Source organism: Saccoglossus kowalevskii, chromosome 13 (assembly GCF_978046115.1).
Source record: "Saccoglossus kowalevskii chromosome 13, keSacKowa6.1, whole genome shotgun sequence".
In the NCBI taxonomy this organism is placed as follows: Eukaryota; Metazoa; Hemichordata; class Enteropneusta; family Harrimaniidae; genus Saccoglossus; species Saccoglossus kowalevskii.
The window spans coordinates 27,549,311-27,569,608 of NC_140653.1; the positions used below are offsets into that span (position 1 = coordinate 27,549,311).

At 35.2% G+C, this 20,298-nt stretch overlaps 1 protein-coding gene across 2 annotated transcripts in view; it reads right to left on the reverse strand.

Annotated features, from left to right (window-relative positions):
• LOC100371405 (G protein-coupled receptor 54-like) overlaps positions 1-19,968 on the reverse strand; it is a 128,205-nt gene extending 108,237 nt beyond the window's left edge. For both annotated transcript variants that reach the window (XM_085507157.1, XM_085507156.1), the window contains exon 1: positions 19,814-19,968. The gene's annotated coding sequence lies outside the window, so the exon portion shown is untranslated. The remainder of the gene's footprint in view (positions 1-19,813) is intronic.
• Between the last annotated feature and the right edge of the window lie 330 nt (positions 19,969-20,298).

The window sequence follows — 20,298 nt, forward strand, 5'->3', positions numbered from 1 at the left end:
CTTGATATTTGACTCTCGTATGATAACCACAGAGTAGATAGACTCATCACTATTGATAATACGACACAGCAATATATATGGATGACTCAAGTTACGACAGGAATCTCATTAACTAAACAACCAATTAAAAGAATAATTTAACCATCCACACTAAAATAGCCATTAATCATATAAATATAGCAGATACACAGTTTTCACAAAAAGGGGCCTACACGGGAGTTAAAGTTTTCATATTTTAATTTCCATCTGTTCTCATATAATGTTTACTTTGCAATGGAACACACATACGACATTGTGGAATCTCGCTGTGTGCATGCTGTCTATGCTCCACCTATTACAAATGCATTTCGGAAACATAGACTAGTTCGTACAAAACATAATAAAATACTTTTTCATTTTTTTGTTTATGCTTTGTTCTGAAACAGTACAATAAAATGTTTAAAACATGTTTTTGTTAGACAAATAGAAGAAATTATTAATGATGCTCACGAAGGCATTTAGAATATTTCAATGATGTGTTTTTATATTAGCATCATTGGTTTTGTATTTGGTTGTGCACTTTACATTGGCTGCGTAATGAGTGATACGACGCAGGATACTTTCCACTCAAAATATACACACGCTAAATTATCTGAACGCTTATTAAGTGAATATAGCTTTAAATAACAGGTTTATCGGCATAACATAGATACCGTATGCACATTACAGCACCAAATAACTCTTACTTTACAATGTAATATAACACTGACTAAATGATTAACAAACAAAATAATCTAAATTGTGTTTATTTCTGGCCAGTAATGAGTTAAGTGACCTTTCTATTTTCCTCATATAGATATCTATTATATACTAAACTATACTAACTAAATGTTCATGCTGTTAACTGGTGGCCTGACTTGTGACTTTACCAAAGACTATATCGTAGGGACCAGAATTCAAAGAACCACACTACATCAACTGCCATAATTTTAGCATCAATTCTCAGATTATTATAAGTGGTCTCCCTTGTAGATATGACAACTTCCAAACCATTAACTTTCAGCCAGGATGATAATGTAGCTAATTAGATGATATATATATATATCCCATCAAAGAGCTGGGCATGCATTGGAGAGACGAAATTCCCATGAAACACCATAAAGGGTTTGATTCACGGATGGGTCTTTTCTTTTACTATGAAAGAGGAATTCAGATATTTTTTATTTTCTATAAATGGCGCACAGTTCAAGATATAGCAATATTCTAAAGAACTTGCCTTAACCAATTAATTTTGATTGTTCTGTTCTATGTACCACTATACCACAAGATAAGTATAAATTGCCGATTGGAACCAGTATCCATTAAGCTTTTTTTTTAACGGAAAAATAGTTTTAAACATTACAAATGCATAGCCGTCACGATTTTCCCTCTTTTGTAAAATATTTTATTTCAGACATTGACAGTATGCCAGGACTTTTTCTCACTAATTTGACAATTTGCTATGATTTACAGTTATTAGTTTTTGTGTGTTTGTTTTTTGTTTGTCGGCCATCTTTGTTTTTGTGCCTTTATATTTCGGATATTCATTGAGTAAGATGATATGAATATAATGCCAATGACCAAAATTGCAGTTACCATCGCAACGAACTGCATCAGTTAGATAGATGCTATTTTTTTGTACATGCACTACTATTCCAATAATTCCTGTTAGTTTGACATATTAATTCGAGAGAAAATTAATTCGAACTTGTCAACAATTCTTTAACACAATCAATCAAATACAATACAATAGAGGTTATTCAGACATTACGCGGTCGCATCGACCTCCCCTGCGCGTCAGTCGAAACTCCCGCTTTACTGTCTTCGTACATACGTAATAACCTTATTAATGTACATCTTTTCCTCCCAAGGATACATCATGGGAATGCCGAAATGCGAAAAGTTTAGAACAGATTGAGCGAATTTTTTTGTATGGTGTCCGGTCAAACCCTTGAAGCTATCATTTTATTATTAGAGTACGCTTACGCACGTAATCGTTCCATATTTAGAATTAGCATTTCCTAATATGGTAGGATGAATAAACCCCACAAAATTACGGCACGCTGTAACTTATGGCTTCACGGTGACAAATAATAATAGTATGGTAATAGTATTATGCCTTTCACGCTTTATACACATCACACGAAAACGTTTCTGCAAAAAGTGGGCAGCTCTATATCTGATGATTTGTAAGACACAAGAACGAGGCTTTGTTCGTGATTAACCGTGACGACTATTATATTCACTATACCTCGTACAAACGTTTCCGGCGAAAAGTTTCATTTACGTAGGTAATAAATGCCAATTCAACAGCAAAATCAATTTAAGTAATTCGATAAATCGTATAAATAGCGTGACTAATTCATAATGTGAAATTTTGTGTAAAAAATAGTGATCCAATATTGTAACAAAACCGGTTAGTTATTGCAGTGAGCATGTGAAACTTATATAGTGGGGATTATTATAGATAAATGTAGGTAATTTAGTATTTTGTCAAATTAAAATCAACGTTTTTTATGATGGTGTAATTGTAGCCCAATAAAAAGTACGTGTGCATTAGGTCAGACATTGTCTCCATTTGGTTCGTAGCTTTGTTACTTGCACTTTATGTGTCAAGTGTTTTACATATATTCTGTATACCTCCTTAATAACGTGGTTGAATGATATGTCGCAGTGTAGTATGTTATGTTATGGTCTTATCGAAAGTGATATACTTGATATACATTGTGACCGGTGTGTGTATTGCAATGTGTAATTATTATTATTATTATTATTAGCTGAAAACAATATTTGACACTACTGTATTCTCCTTATGCTGTGCAGGAATATTATTGACTTTAGCGATACATGTTAATTCACTCAGCTAGTTTAAATACTTTTTTATTGTATGAAATGCCTTATTTCAATAAAACCCGTATGCTTTGAAATAATAATTGAAGAGAAACGCACTGAGCGTAAGGTAGTGGCATTGCAACTGTACTGAAACTATTGCTACAATATTAACATTTACGTTTTATTCCCTTGACATATCTTTACGCTTGCGACAAATAAAAGAAGGCTTTATTTTTATTGCACAACATTTTATTTTATTGCCGCCTTTATAGTCGTATTAAAAGTACTTAATTGCAGATCACAAACTCATTTTGGGAACACACGTTATTGTCTTTATTGTTTAAAAACTATGGCTGCCGATATATTGTTATAATGTCAATGACGCAATTTACATTGGTCACAAGACAACCCTAAACTCATCAGATTGCATCGGTTTTAATCCTGTAGCAAACATATTGAGTGTTGATGATACTTGCCATTCATTGACAATATATTTGATATATAAATAAGGGGGCACACAGCACAGTCTGTAAAGCTCTGCCTAAAATGATATTCCGTTTATGGAAAAAGTATGGAAAATACAAACCAACTTAAAATTCGGTACTTATAACCTTAATTTGTTTCTTAAATAAGCTAAATTTGTGTGATATCAGTTAACACTAATCTTCACCCGTTGGCAGTTCAATCAATTTATTTGGAATCGGATTAATAATACTGCCAATAACTGTGGAGTTCTTAAACTGTTAGTAGAAATAAAGGTCATGTAACAACCCTGCCTCCAGTTGTTTGCATACGATTGTGCTATTATGGAAACACAGATGGACGTGTGGGCGCCCAATTATTGGCATCATAACAAGGAATGAGTGAATTTCATGCAGATTAAATCACCACATTGTCACGATATAGTTAATTTACTAATAAATATTAATATAATGCTTTCGGTGGAAAAAGTGTATTCTCGTCTTTATTTGTACAAAAATCCATTACAATCGGGGAATTACTGTTAGATACAGTAGTAGCGGATCGGTTCTAATATAATTGATAGAATTATATATATTTGTCATTTGGTTTTAAATTGACACTTATTGAGAGTGGAGATTAATCAATTTTTGATGAATACTGTATATTGTGTTAAACTTATCTTGAACTAGAAATCGACAATGCCTAATACCGGAGCTTTTATATCCCCCACGAACGCGTCTAAGCAATGTTTGTCATGCAAAGAAAGTAGGTGTTACAATTACTAACGTATTCGGGTTCCGGAGGCTGTTTTGCACGTGAACTTCCAGGCGGAAGGTCATGGGAGTCAGCCATGACACAAAAAACATTTAAAAAAAAGATATCAAAGTATGAATAAGGGTAGGTGCATAACTTATTTATAGGAGTATACTACATCTGGCCTTGTAACCATGACGATAGGGATGGGTATAAATAAGGGTGGGTACATAACTTATACATAGGAGTATACTACATCTGGCCTTGTAACCATGACAATAGGGATGGGTATAAATAAGGGTAGGTACATAACTTATACATATGAGTATACTACATCTGGCCCTGTAACCATGACGATAGGGATGGGTATAAATAAGGGTAGGTACATAACTTATACATAGGAGTATACTACATCTGGCCCTGTAACCAAGACGATAGGGATGGGTATAAATAAGAGTAGGTACATAACTTATACATAGGAGTATACTACATCTGGCCCTGTAACCATGACGATAGGGATGGGTATAAATAAGGGTAGGTACATAACTTATACATAGGAGTATCCTACATCTGGCCCTGTAACCATGACGATAGGGATGGGTATAAATAAGGGTAGGTACATAACTTATACATAGGAGTATCCTTCATCTGGCCCTGTAACCATGACGATAGGGATGGGTATAAATAAGGGTAGGTACATAACTTATACATAGGAGTATCCTACATCTGGCCCTGTAACCATGACGATAGGGATGGGTATAAATAAGGGTAGGTACATAACTTATACATAGGAGTATCCTACATCTGGCCCTGTAACCATGACGATAGGGATGGGTATAAATAAGGGTAGGTACATAACTTATACATAGGAGTATCCTACATCTGGCCCTGTAACCATGACGATAGGGATGGGTATAAATAAGGGTAGGTACATAACCCATACATGGGAGTATCCTACATCTGGCCTTGTAACCATGACGATAGGGATGGGTATAAATAAGGATAGGTACATAACCCATACATAGGAGTATCCTACATCTGGCGTTGTAACCATGAAGACAGGGATGGGTATAAATAAGAGTGGATAATACACTTTGATGAGAGAACACTGCATGCTTTAAGATATACACATCATGTGTAGAGATATCACATTCAAGTTTGATATTGCAAATGAATGCAATCCCTCCAATTTAAAAAAGCCTGTTTGAAAAGACGGCGTGCTTACGTTGATGCCACATGATACCAGAATAAGCATAATATTAATGAAAAAACAATTACTTCCAGTAATTTGCTTCGTCGACTTATTGCTAATATCTGTTCTATTTTCATTTTGGAGACTACTTCTGTAACGATACTCTTTACTAAGAACTAGGCTAACCTCTCTTCTTTTTTCTGATGTTTGGTATTTAGATAATTGCCTCTATGTAAAATATGGAAATTGAACTGTATGGGGCTAACTTTAATTCTCAACATGACATTGATTAAATGTGTACACAATCTAAATAATTAAACATCCTAGTTTATGGTCACGGACGGTGGCAATACACATGTTACGTATAATTTACTACATGACCCAAGATGACGAAGCAAATCACAAAACATTTCACGGAACATGAGACTCGAACCATGACACCACATGAACCCCACATGAACCCCACATGACCCTTTGCCCCTGTGATAGGAGCAGCTCCCGATTGAAAGGGGCGCGCTATCGCAACAATGACATATGCTTATATATAAGCATATGCCCCCAGAGACTAAGATGGAGAAGTACACTGTTAAGAATATGAACATCGCACACGTATAGTGCGAGCCTACGATAAGCTCACATTATCAGGTCATCTGAACGGTAAATATGTCAAGTTGTTGCCAATATGGATATACATATTTATTATACATGCGACGTTCACATTTCATGCGGTCTCTTTGATTTTACAGTACAAATATGCCCCGTATTTTAATAGTATGTCAAAGCTCTGAAACCGTGTGATCAAACAGGAAATGCGGCATTTTTTGAAGCTAGAAAATTGGGTAGTGAAAATTCTGAATCACGTTTGGGGCGCTGGTTTGTATATACTTATATAGACAAATTCATCTAAGTATTCCATTAATCACACGTGTACATCTAAATAACCATGGATATATGGGCAGTATTATAGAACATAATCGACACTTCCTATGCTTGTCATTACATATTTTTATTAAATATCAATTGGACATGACCACAGTGTGCTGTGTCTGCTAAGGCAGAAGAGAGCAGTACATGTACCTACATCAGATTTACAGTATACAGTGTTCTTTGAGGGTGTGCAGCTAGTCCGTGAAAACATACGTCTAGGCAAGCCACTAATTACATGCATTAATGGAAGTCAACATCGTTTCATATGGAATGTGCAGCGTTCACCGACCTCAGTGCCACTGCAACCTGGAAGAAGGGGCATGTAGCATACATGGCGGTCATCGTGACACTCATGAAAACATTGTAGCATACAACCCAGTGAATGAGAGGAACAAAAGAAATTTCAGATTCTGTCAGATGCGAGAATACCGGACTAACTATTCTCATATTCTTAAAATGCCAACAATGATATTAAATCACAGATGCTGGTCATGTCTTGTCGCAAATAATATGTGACAAAGCATACTGTCAGAGAAACTTTCAGATTCGAATTAGGGATGGGTATAAATAAGCAAGTCTGATATAGAGAGAGCAATAAAGCAGGAATCTGAGAGTTCTGGATGTCCAGATGAAAGCAGAGAACTAAGCATTGTAATGCTGCAGAGCCATATATCCGGATCCCGTTAAGATACAAAAGGTTATAGTTTCTAATCGCATCCATACATACATAAACATGAGCTAATAATCTATGGACTAGGACGAATCACGTACAGTTCGTTTCCCTGTCAAACAATACGCATTGAATTAAGGTCATAACATGATCATAGGTCAAGTTGAGATTCACACCTAGGTCCCCATCAATATGTAAGCCCATCAATCAATACGTAAGCAGTGAACTTGGGTGGCCAGTAGACCACACACTGCGTCTGTGCCAGAATTCCCATTTGAGATATACCATGTATTAAGTCAGAATGCTAAATGAGAATATTTTGACATGGTATTGAATTATGCATGTTCATCTAGTCATCATAGGTGCACATTCACTACACGCTGTTTCAAGTTGTCTTTCTTGTGGTGTTACGAAAAGCGCGTCTGGTTTCAATGGCAAAGCACATTTCGTTGAGTTCGAATCTCGTGTTTCATATTCATGTGTTTGTATAAGTGCTTGCAATTTTGAAGACATATATAGAAACAACTATTGGTATACCTGGATGAATATATCTGGATATTATTTATATATGTCAGTTTCAAAAAATCATGATAAATACCTATACCAAAATTTGTAATCAGGTTGTGCCAACTAACAGCAACTTAAGCATCAATTCATCCCTGTTTTAGTCTTTCCTTTGCAGATTCGTCTACAAGAGCAGGAATGGTTAAAGAGTGATGGTGGTCGCGCCGCGCATGTTCAACATTTGTGCTGATAAATATTGATTTTCCCACAATCCAATGCGCTCTTCTAGTGGAAATCACGAGTACGAGTTTTGACCTGGGTACAACTTGCACAAATTACCGCCAGTGACTTCTTTGATACCTTCCAATTACCAAAGAATTACCTAGTTAAAACTTGATAACGTCTCAGTTTGTACTCTATGGTCTGCGCAACAGTCAAAGTCGCCATCTTTGTTCATATGAGTCCCATATCTCGCGCATGCGTGGTGCGATGACCACTTCCCTTTAACTTAAAGAAAATGAAAAAATGTCTGTTACGATACCAACCAACACAGTTACAATGCAGTCGATATAGAGTGGAAGAAATTATACATATTTATTTTACCTCTCTATTAAATATTACAATAAACCATTTTTGGAACTGAGTACCACGTTAACAATATCAGACAATATAGTAACAACAATTTCCATTAATACGCAAATAACCATAAACAAAGTTCGCTTTATATGAAAGGTGATTATTTGCCGGGGATATTTTGCTTCCAATGCTTTCATGTGGACACAAAGATTAAAACAAGTATTGCGTGATTACCTCACCTAAGGATTACCTCCATGTATAGCACTACTTTACTCTAATTACTAGGATAAATGCCCCGAGTGCTGTATCAAATGCTTCTGTGATATGTATTCTATTCTATTTTTTGCTAAGCGTTCACTGTACTTGAATACTGAATTCAGCATGAATGTTAATATCGCCATAGCGACAATGTATATTTCTGTATGAACACTACAATCCACGTTGAGCTAGGAATACCATAGATCAATAAGTCTTTTTACTTTTTTTGATAATTAGAAATTTTGTCTGAATTCCCAGTTGATTGGAGGAATTCTGATTTAGTGTCGCAAGTATGTGGTGAATAGAGGTTCAAGTTTATTTATTGGTGATTGACAATTTAAATAAACATCCAGTTTCCCGTGGCTATCTTCTACTTTTTGTGACAATGAAGACGTCACCATCTCCACGCCTGGGGTGATTTAGCTGATTACAGCCTAGTGGGAGGCCTAAAACAGGTTGTAATCCCAGTTGTTATTGTACGCACAACGGGAAAAATGTTATATATCTATAATAAATGTCCAGAATGTCAACAACTACTATAAATACAACAAAAAACAGAAAGACAACAACGTAACTCACTCAACAATGACTTGTGCTGTCAGATGATAATGGAACAGTATTACGTCTCCTGACAACTATTAGATTCGCACACAGGTTGCCATGGTTAATAAATACGCGAAATAAATACGAATGCTGTTGCTTTCAATTCCTTATGATTGATATTGAAGTAGGCATCGTTTCCTTGCGTGCATCATATACGAAATAATCAGCTGAGGTGCGCAGTCTAACCGATTAACATATTTGATTGAACATTCTTCAATTAATCAAGAATTTAATTATTCGATTTTTTTAAATTTAATTGTTAAGCTTGGCAGTTTTAATAAAATTGACAGGAATGTTGCGAATTATGTGAATTATTATCCATCAGGCAAAAATAACTTATTAAATACAAAACTAAATTGATGGACAGAGTAAATTTAACAGATATATATGTGTATTTGTATTGTAGTTAGATGTAGTAAAGTGCGAGTGTTCAATGGCAACATATTGTAATTTGTATGGGCGAGGGTGGGTGGTGAATTGTACGCATCTGTTTTGTATAGGTGTATAGAAAAACAATAAATTGACATCCCCCACCTGGTTTTATCATTACAAGAATAATAGTATTCGCTCGAACAAATCAGCAAAATGATTAGGGAATGTGATAACTCAAGTGGTTCGTATTGCGCTAGATTTCTCTAACGATAAAGTAAAGGTCGGTTTTTTTCCCCATTCATGCTCACCAATTTTATTAAATTTAATACTTAGACAGAAGGTTGATTCACCTTATAAGTACTATTTCGCTGTTTTAAAACCGCTTTGTCGCGGTAATCCTCACTAACATATATATTAAATAGAGTTATTAAAATAGCTTATAGGTGGTGTCGTTGTTTTCTATATTGTCTCCCGGGTTAGAACAGACAGTTGAAAAACAGACTGTGTTATGATACAACGCTGGTGGCGCTCTGCGGATGCAGAATCTCAAACTGCACTTGTTTCACCTGAATTCACAAGCAGAATAAAGTCTATCATGTTTTGCAACGAATTGTGTTGTAATATCTGTCTGTAAATCACAGTAAAGCACGTAGTCAATATGAAATAACCTTGTAAAATCAGTTGAATTTGTGGTTTGCAATTTCCAATGATTGATTAAATATGGCATACACGTGATATATTATTATTATTATTATCGTCACAAAGCAAACAAAATGGCGCATGCGCAGGTGACCACGTGGACGTCATTCTTGAATTGCATAATATTATTGAACGTTCCTAATATGAAACTGAAGATATTGGCGTAATTCTAACAACAAATGCTCAATTATAAAACTACTAAGTGATTTTGACAGGGAGCATTTAGATGCATGTTTGATGTTCCCCCATCAAACACTTGAACAGATAAATTGCCACTCAAGTTGATTCCACCAATTCGCTGTATATAGCGTACGAATGACGATCAAAGTGTGCAATTAGGGGTATTCCATTTTTACCGCTGCTGATGTCAAGTAATATCATATTTTCCCCTTATATTTTCCTCTGCGTGCTGTTTTACATTTTACCCCCTCCGCGCAGAAACTTTGCCTCGCTCTCGGATTTCTCAATCTGCACGTAATCCTGTCTCCGTGCGTTCTAACAACAGGTGAGCTCGCGTGACCAACGTTCCTTACATTAACTCACTTTTATTGGCAGTACTTGTTCTTGCCATTTGTAAATACAAACTTAATTCAATCTTTAGAGTAGCGTGATTGTTGTCGCAAATTAGTTTATTGCTCCTTCATTCACACTCACTGGAATGGAACTGAAGAGGGAATAGCTCCTTCTCGTGGGGTTGTTCGTATCAGCTCACCCGTCATATCGCGTTTGGTAATACATCACTTAAGCTTTCACCGTCGAGGATTCCCTATGCGACTTAAATCAATAATTGTGATGGAAAGCAGTAATGGAGAGTATGAAAACACAGGCCGTACTACGTATGTCGCTCACTTCTCAATGAAACTCGATAAAACTGAGCGGTACACACGCGAGGCGCTTTAAAGGAGTATTTTTGTCTACTCGATGACACGCGGCTGTGGAGTGTTACAATCTAACAAAATAACTGAACGTCATGACTAACAGCTGATTTGGTGTGCATATAACGCGTGTTTCAAATGCGAAAACAGCTATGTATGAAAATTAGATAATTGATATGTACAACTTAATGCCAGATTTTGTTTTATAACCAACACGTATGCTCCTTTTTTTCTTTTGGACATTGCACTGTAAATATGAGTACCCTGACATTAATAGACTTCGAAATAATTTGGCCGGACGTTTCCCAGTTGATCTTGTGCCCTAACCGTCAATCTCCTCTTCCCTGTGTACCCCGAAGACGGTAAACAATTCAAATGATTTGTATTTAAATAAAAATAACCGTTCGAAAACAATAACGACGATAATTGTCAGAGAACTGCATTCGCAATCAATACATCACAATATACATTTTAAGTTTAATGACAGACGCCTTGATTTTTCAATTGCGATAGGATGAACGATCATCGCTTTCAATCAATACATCATTAACATTGATTATTGGATTGCTTTTGTTGTGCTGGGAAACTGAATGCTGAATTTGGATTGTTGAGTGCCTACTTCATCTTCCGGGTAGGGTATATTTGCAATTGATAGCTTTACGTCAATGTTGTTTTATAAATGTATACCAATAAGACGAATGTCACTACTTGGACATAATCAATGAATATATGAATAATGGTAATCGTATAGAGTAGTATGGCCAAATAATGACATCCCAGTCAATCAAAATGAGTTGCGGAGTGTCGAAGTTGCCTTACATCAAAGCTGCGTTCTCACTTCGTATGAACTGCAGAACACCTTCCACTTAGTATTGAGATTATTTAGACAAAATAAAAAAGAAAGAGCAAAAAACAATGTGGTCGAACTCTAAAGCTAGTTGGCACAAAGGGTCGTGATGTCTAATTATCGAATTAAACTTAATTTCCATTGTTTCAATCATTCAAGGTTACTTCACTTTATTTAAAGGAGACCATTCTAATTTTTGTATAATGATGCTTTTGAATAAAAGTTATCATGAAGTGTTGGAAAATCCAAAACTCAGTATATTGCTCATACGGGTCAGTTAGATGACTGTTTTTTTTATAGATCATACAAAGTATAAATGTAACTTTACATCCCATACCGTGATTATTTAAAGGCAGCTGTAGAAATCCAATGTGAACAGTTTGTGTACCGATATTTCTTCCACTTTAAACACTCAACTCCCACCCCCGCCCAAGATATAGGAGTTAGATCATTAGCTTTGTTGGGCAGTATTGTCTCTAAGCGTTTGATAACGAATAGCAAATTAGACTAAGGTCATGATCAGAATGTTCATATTCATTCCTGTCCAGTACAGTGAATAGACAGCTTTCCAATTGTCATATTAAATAATTGATAAGCATTGATTGGTGAGTCTTAACGTTTTTTAAATAAGAATACTATAATAGCCTCAATTATATAGTTGTAGTTGAAATATAAATGTATTAAAGTGTACTTAAAATAATGAATCCAATTCGCACTTTAATCGTCCACAATCTATTAATTTGCATCACTTCAGCTGTTCATGGATTTTAACTGAACATGATGTTAAAATCCGATAATCATCTAACTAACCATTTGTAGGCCGGGTTTGTACAAACCACATTGGCCATGAAGTTAAAGGCGATTTGAAGATATCACAGCAGATGTGCGTGTTAAAATTAAAATATACACCACCATTTTTTTTGCGTGTGAGGGTGGTCGTGTGTAGTTACTATGCGGATCCCGAGAATGAGTCACTGAATATGACGTCACAGAAGAATGAATGCTGATCAAGACAGATTATTTGCTACTTTTTAAGTGCTATTTCAATTTATGTTGAAGGAGACGTTCCACTCAAGCTAGCCGTTGCCACTTATATTGGCTTGGTGCAAAAATAAATTAAAAACGTCTGGAAACAGGTTTAATTGCTAGAAGCACATACGGGTATGAAGGCAAAACAGTGAGTGCCTCAACTGACATTGATGTAAATAACAAGTGAACTACTAGTAAGAATCGGTTTTAGCGAGGTCTTTGAAGAAAATTAGTATGTTGTCACTCACGCCTGTTCCGTTATCGATAACTGGTCTAACCTTTTACAACTATCCACATCGGTAACTAAGAGTTTTAAAGATACATGACATAAATATAAATGAATGCCCTCCGACATCACTAATGCTCTACGTTCGCGTGTATACCTCTACTGGCAGCTGACGTAGATCGAACGTTGCCACTGTGTCAACTTCAATATTAGCGTGTCCGCTATACCAAGATACCACGCTGTAATCACGAGGTCGGCTGATTGCTCAGCATACACATGACAGTAATTTTGTCAGAATGAGAACCGGAATTCCGCGAAACAAGACCTTGCCCAAAAAAGGGGCCCATTGGAAGAGCTGCATATGGAATATAATAGGTTAACCTTTTGGGGTAAAATTCTATAAGTTTCTTCTTAATCTACTACATCTTATTCAGAAGAGTTTTTCAGAATAGAAAAACTGCAATTGTCATAATTTTGGTGAATTTGTATTTATATTTGGTAGATGAAAACTGGCGTTTTGTGGAAAATGCAGAAAAGGGTACACCAAAAGAGCAGTCTTGTTTGGGTGCAGAACAAGACAGATGATGAAATCAATGGTGTTGTTTTTTTAGATGAAGCATTTTTTTTTTGCATGTGATCTGTCATTTAAAGATGAGAACATATTATTATTTAAAGTACATTATGGTGAGTACGTAATTGAACTAGTAATGTCTAAATTAAAACATATGTAGTTCTAAAATAACCTACAATTTCCCTCCAACCGTGATTACATGGAACTAATTAGTCACAAGGCCTTGTTTGTCGCACCATCAATGTGTTGCTTGTCTAGATCAGCGTCGATAGGTTACGTAATGCGAAAATACATCCTAATTAACTAGAGTTAGTATATTTTATTAATGGGCATGAGATTTATCAAATTACTACCTCATGACGCTTGAATTATTTTATCAATTTTCCATGTATTCAACATTTCAAAACACCCTGACGTATATCGTTATTATTATTTGTATTATTATTATTGATGGTGTTATGTCGCGGTGATATATCGACCATCTCAGTATAGAGATGATAAAGATGTATCCAACAAGCATCTGTGTGCACTCATCAGGCAACAAGGTATTAATTTCGCTCCAGGAATCGATAATAATATAAAAACGATCCCGATTTTGCAATTTTAAATTAAAAGTTGTTAATTAATTTTAAATTTCTGTCAGTTTTCGTATCGTGCGTTTCACAGAAAAAAAGGAAAACAGTTAATTTTACCAAGAGCGATTCAGCAGCCGGAAGATATTTCGAATAATGATAGCTATAATCAATACAAATTTACATTATTAATTAACTTGGATGTCCATGGCATATTATTTTGGATGTTAAATGTATATTTGTTCTACGGATATATCGGGTTTGATTTCAAATCCGATGGCGATGCATATGCGTGTACACGTTTTGCAAAGCCTCCAATATGTCGATAATTATCAAGGGGTCAATAAGCACACACCGGCTATGATATACAATAACAAGCTACATTGTACTTCCAATCGTTATCTAAAGCTGAAACAATTTCACTAATGCATGGTATGACCTCTTCTGCATCTTCCAATGCTTTATGTTTCAATAAAAATCTTTGAAAGATTACACAATATAACACACGAAGGAGAATAAATATTTTAACTTAAGCCACGGTTGCTAGCGCGCATGCGTTTTGAATTCCCTGTACGTACACAGTAATTAAAAACGCGTAAGCCTTTCACGTTGACCCGAGGTTTCATTGTATGGTTCGGCTATCATCGGCAAACACATATGTATTTCAATGAAAATATATATGGAAATTTGATTAAACTAAATATCTGGATATTTATGCTAACTTGTTCCCCTTTTATATTACCCAGTGTAATGACATTATATCGAATCCATGTTATAATTATTTGCGTTTTTGTTTTCAAAGAGCCATATCTCTGACATGGTGATATTCAAATTATATATGTATATATATATATATATATATATATATATATATATATATATATATATATATATATATATATATATATATATATATATATATATATATATATATATATATATATATACATGCAAACATTAAGCGATGCGATTCACCTTAGATTGCACATGGCCATTTTAGTGCTAGAAATGTACTAAAATTAAACCCTTTTGTCCACTCCGGAACCGGGTTTCAGGGTGTGTATTTCGGATTTCGTCCATACATGGTACATGCATAGGATATAATGGGGTCGCGATGCTTGTCATGTTGTTTATGTTAGACGTGTCGGAAATTATCACAATCAAATTGCCGTTCAAAAGGCCTCCGAGAACTTTTCGTACATACATAGTTCATCATGTGACAAGTGCATATATGCATTCCTATGACGACCTAATTAAGTTCATAGCCGTTCTAGTTCTCGATTATTCGATTGATGGATACTTGAAGATTTCCCAGAGCTTAGTTGTCCATATTTATGGACCGGGCCACACACACACATACTAGTACCTGTATTGCTATATGTTCCGATGACTTCATTGGATTAACTTTTAATATATATAATAGTTTAATTAACTTTAAATATAGTTGCGATATGAGGTCGATTGAAACGCGTTCTTATATAGGGTTGCGTTTTCATTGAAGTTTAATTAAACTCAATTACAATGCAATTCAATGTAGAATTGGGTTTTAATTAAGTTTAATTAAATAAAAGTTGAATATCCAGAGACTGGACATAGAAATGTTTGCGAAGCTTAGGTTTAGCAAGGGGGGGTATGGTACAACAATATTAATATTAATATAAACATGTTTTCCGGAACTATGAAAAAGGTCCTCGGAAGGTGTGTATGTCCTCGGAAGTTGGTATATATCTGAATTTGTGTCCTCGCATCTTACAGTACCAGTGCATATGATGTTCTATAGTCGTACAATAGAAACTTACGGGGACTGTGTTATTATGACGTGATTTGTTTTCAAAATTGTTGCGACCTTTCTATGCTTATGAAGTGTTGAGTTTGACCCTAACTACAATTATGCGTGCTCAGTTCAAACAAACATGTTTTCATTTACTAATGAAAAGGACTTTCGTGACTGTTTGCGCATGTTATTATCATCCACCGAAAGTCACCCGGACACTTGCGATTAAATAGCGGAAGACCATTTAAAGACAAATATTACATTCGACAAATGACAATGCTAGTGTGTGTAGTCTAACGCACTGTGTCACTCACCACGCGTGCAACTATTAATGGCTACGCTTATCAGAGAATTTGCACACCATGTTGTTATTTGACACCGATTAATCGGCATACACCGAGTGTTAATCTGCCGAGAATCACTTTTAATAAATCTTCAACCAAGAACCGGAGTTAATGATTAAATAATCAATTTAAATCGCACTTTAACTCAATTGAAACGTCCCTATCGACTGCTTTAATCGGGAATCCAACTCAAATGAAGAACGTGAAATTCGACTGGATTGTAATTGAATTAGGAGCAAGGGGACCGGGATTGCGTGCAATACGCGTTTGATAACTGTACTATAAAGTGTTCGCTTCAAAATTACTTTGAGTTGCGATACCGGTATGTAAAGAAATGCATGATGGGAAACGATGGCGTAGTAAACGTAAGTTTACGCGTGTATAACCTAATAGTAACAACCCTAGAGTTGCCATCCCGCAAAGCTGTCAGATATTACGTTTGTAAAGCTGTCAGATATTACGTTTGTAACGCTGTCAGATATTACGTTTGTAACGCTGTCAGATATTACGTTTGTATAGCTGTCGGATATTACGTTTGTATAGCTGTCAGATATTACGTTTGTATCGCTGTCAGATATTACGTTTGTATCGCTGTCGGATATTACGTTTGTAACGCTGTCAGATATTACGTTTGTAACGCTGTCAGATATTACGCTTGTATAGCTGTCAGATATTACGTTTGTAAAGCTGTCGGATATTACGTTTGTAAAGCTGTCAGATATTACGTTTGTATAGCTGTCAGATATTACGTATGTAAAGCTGTCAGATACTACGTTTGTATAGCTGTCAGATATTACGTTTGTATAGCTGTCAGATATTACGTTTGTAACGCTGTCGGATATTACGTTTGTATAGCTGTCAGATATTACGTTTGTAAAACTGTCATATATTACGTTTGTAACGCTGTCAGATATTACGTTTGTATAGCTGTCAGATATTACGTTTGAAATGCTGTCAGATATTACGTTTGTAAAGCTGTCAGATATTACGTTTGTATAGCTGTCAGATATTAAGTTTGTAAAGCTGTCAGATATTACGTTTGTAAAGCTGTCAGATATTCCGTTTGTAAAACTGTCAGATATTACGTTTGTAACGCTGTCAGATATTACGTTTGTATAGCTGTCAGATATTACGTTTGTAAAGCTGTCAGATATTTCGTTTGTAAAACTGTCAGATATTACGTTTGTAAGGCTGTCAGATATTACGTTTGTATAGCTGTCAGATATTACGTTTGTAAAGCTGTCAGATATTCCGTTTGTAAAACTGTCAGATATTACGTGTGTATAGCTGTCAGATATTACATGTGTAAAGCTGTCAGATATTACGTTTGTATAGCTGTCAGATATTAAGTTTGTAAAGCTGTCAGATATTACGTTTGTAAAGCTGTCAGATATTCCGTTTGTAAAACTGTCAGATATTACGTTTGTAACGCTGTCAGATATTACGTTTGTATAGCTGTCAGATATTACGTTTGTAAAGCTGTCAGATATTCCGTTTGTAAAACTGTCAGATATTACGTTTGTAAGGCTGTCAGATATTACGTTTGTATAGCTGTCAGATATTACGTTTGTAAAGCTGTCAGATATTCCGTTTGTAAAGCTGTCAGATATTACGTTTGTAAAGCTGTCAGATATTACGTTTGTAAAGCTGTCAGATATTACGTTTGTAAAGCTGTCAAATATTACGTCTACACTGCTCTATGAACGAAACAACGTGACGTTAGTTTTAATCATCCAGAATATTACAGGCTACATTACACTATTTCGAACATGTGTGGAATTCTGCCACATCACACTTAACACAAACAAATACATGCATTCACTGTACACCTTGAACAATTTTACTATAATATTATAATAATTTTATTACACGACCAAAACCATCAGAGGGTTTAGTAGGGTGAATAACAAATAATAAAAGCCTAAAATAATAAAAGTAACTAAATAAGAGTAAAAAATTAGAACAAAATGGAAAAACAAAGACTTAGTATAAAATACTAAAACTGACATTGCACAGAAAAGACACTGGTTCTCTTGTGGGTTAGATGTATATATATATATATATATATATATATATATATATATATATATATATATATATATATATATATATATATATATATATATATATATATATATATATATATATAATATATTATATATATATAATAAGGCAATTCCATTGAATATTCTTAGTAATGTGTTTTTGAAAACATTTTAGAGGGCGAGGTCATGGTTCACTATTTAAAAAAAAACATCTACATTTTGCTTGCCTACGATTTTATTAGTAATGTTACACTTTAGAAATAAAGATTGTCTTTCAATTTCAAAACATGTACAATCCAGAATTAAATACATTACATTTCTTACATTTTCTATCCTCAAGTTGGATTTTTGGATTTTCTCGGCGATCACTTAGTCGAAATCTTGTTAACATTTTCCTTAGATTGAAATTAATGATGTTTTCTGAATAATCTTAGAATAACAAATTATTTTTGAATAACTTGTACGTTCTTAGCTTATTGATTCAATTAATGCATTGTGGTTATTTGACAGTATGTATATACCAAGTATATACCAATATTTCATTTGTAAAATACAACTTTTAATTCTTATTGGTATTCTGCCTAATTCCCCCCTAATATCTATAGTTGGAGTTACTTTATTTACTCATTTATTTAAGTATGGACCGGTAAAACTGACTGACTATTAACATCATTTGAAATTTCACATGCCCAAACCTTGGTTAAAATTGGTTAAATAAATTGGTCAAACAATTCCAGGCATAGTTTTGGGGTTACCATCTTGAGACTGTATGTCTGATAGTGAACAGCGCTTTCAATATAACTCGTTGTAGGTGTACTGTTATGATCATATTCGTGAAAGTTGTGATTCCCTTATACAACCTTAGTCTGCGCATGCGTACTTTGCTCTCTTTGTGACATAATTGTTGGAAGTTTCGAGTCTGTGTTTTATTAAGTGCCTGGAGAGTAAAATGAAAATCCCGATTACATTGCCGGTATGGTATTGAGTATTTTATGAAGGAAACAATTGCCAGATAATCCTGTTTGCTATTTACACTAAAGTGTTCATTGTAAACTACAATGTTCAAACATTTGTGGTACATTCACTGTGTGGATTTATTCGCAAAAAACAAACCTCATATCATCTATCTGCGCAGGTGTTTGCGGGAGTTGTGGGAAGCATGGTATAATCATGATTGCGTCGCATCAGTGAACACAATCGATGAAAGCAGCGCTGAAATATTGCTTGTGTGTAGTAATACAAGATTTCATATCAACCAAATATTAATCCATTAGTAGATATAATGATGTTATTTTTGTTTTGTTTTTTTCTAAAATTACGAAATATGGCTGTATCTATCATCACATAGGTCGAAGCACCAACCCACGTAATACGGATTAAGAGATAAAACTATGTGAAAACAACATCTCTCTGGTTAGCAGGCTCGTTTCGAAACGGCAAAATACACGCATTTTCCAGCCTTGTGTCTAACCACAATTGATACGCTTAACAAAAATACAATTAAGACAAATAAGAATTTCGAGTGTCATGTGTTCTCGTATCACAGCAAATAAATTGCGTTATCCGTAGTAGCGAATTGACAGAAAGACGTGTACCGGCCGATCACGGCGAGTAGTTTATAAAATGCCCTGCCTTCTCGGGTACAATCATAAATTCGAACTGACCTGTCATTGTCCAGCGTTGCTGTTAGGCGATGAGCGTCATTCAGTTACTGCACCGCTGTGCTTGGTTTACTCGGTATATTTAAAGCCTCGCACGCTCAAACGTTGACGGAGACCGCACCACGTGACATCGACCGTCACCTAGTACAGAGATGGGGAAAGTGATACGCCCAGTGTAGAGACGGAACCCATAATGCAACGCGTTTTTAGCGGTTTATGTCATAGGCGGTTGGTTAGATTACAAAGTACGGAATATTTGAAATAGGTTGCATGATATCAACTGTTTGTGAGAGTGGGCCTGATCACAAATTCAAAATAATGTACTCACTAAGATAATAGATAGATAGGTGAAACAAAATCTGGCTGTTGAGCAAGCTGCCACCATATAATTTAGGCTGTGTCAATAAGACGGTGAGGATTAAGGGGTCGATAATCGCCGTGATTTCATTCAAAGTCGACTTTTTTAAAAAGTGCATCTGTTAGTGTAG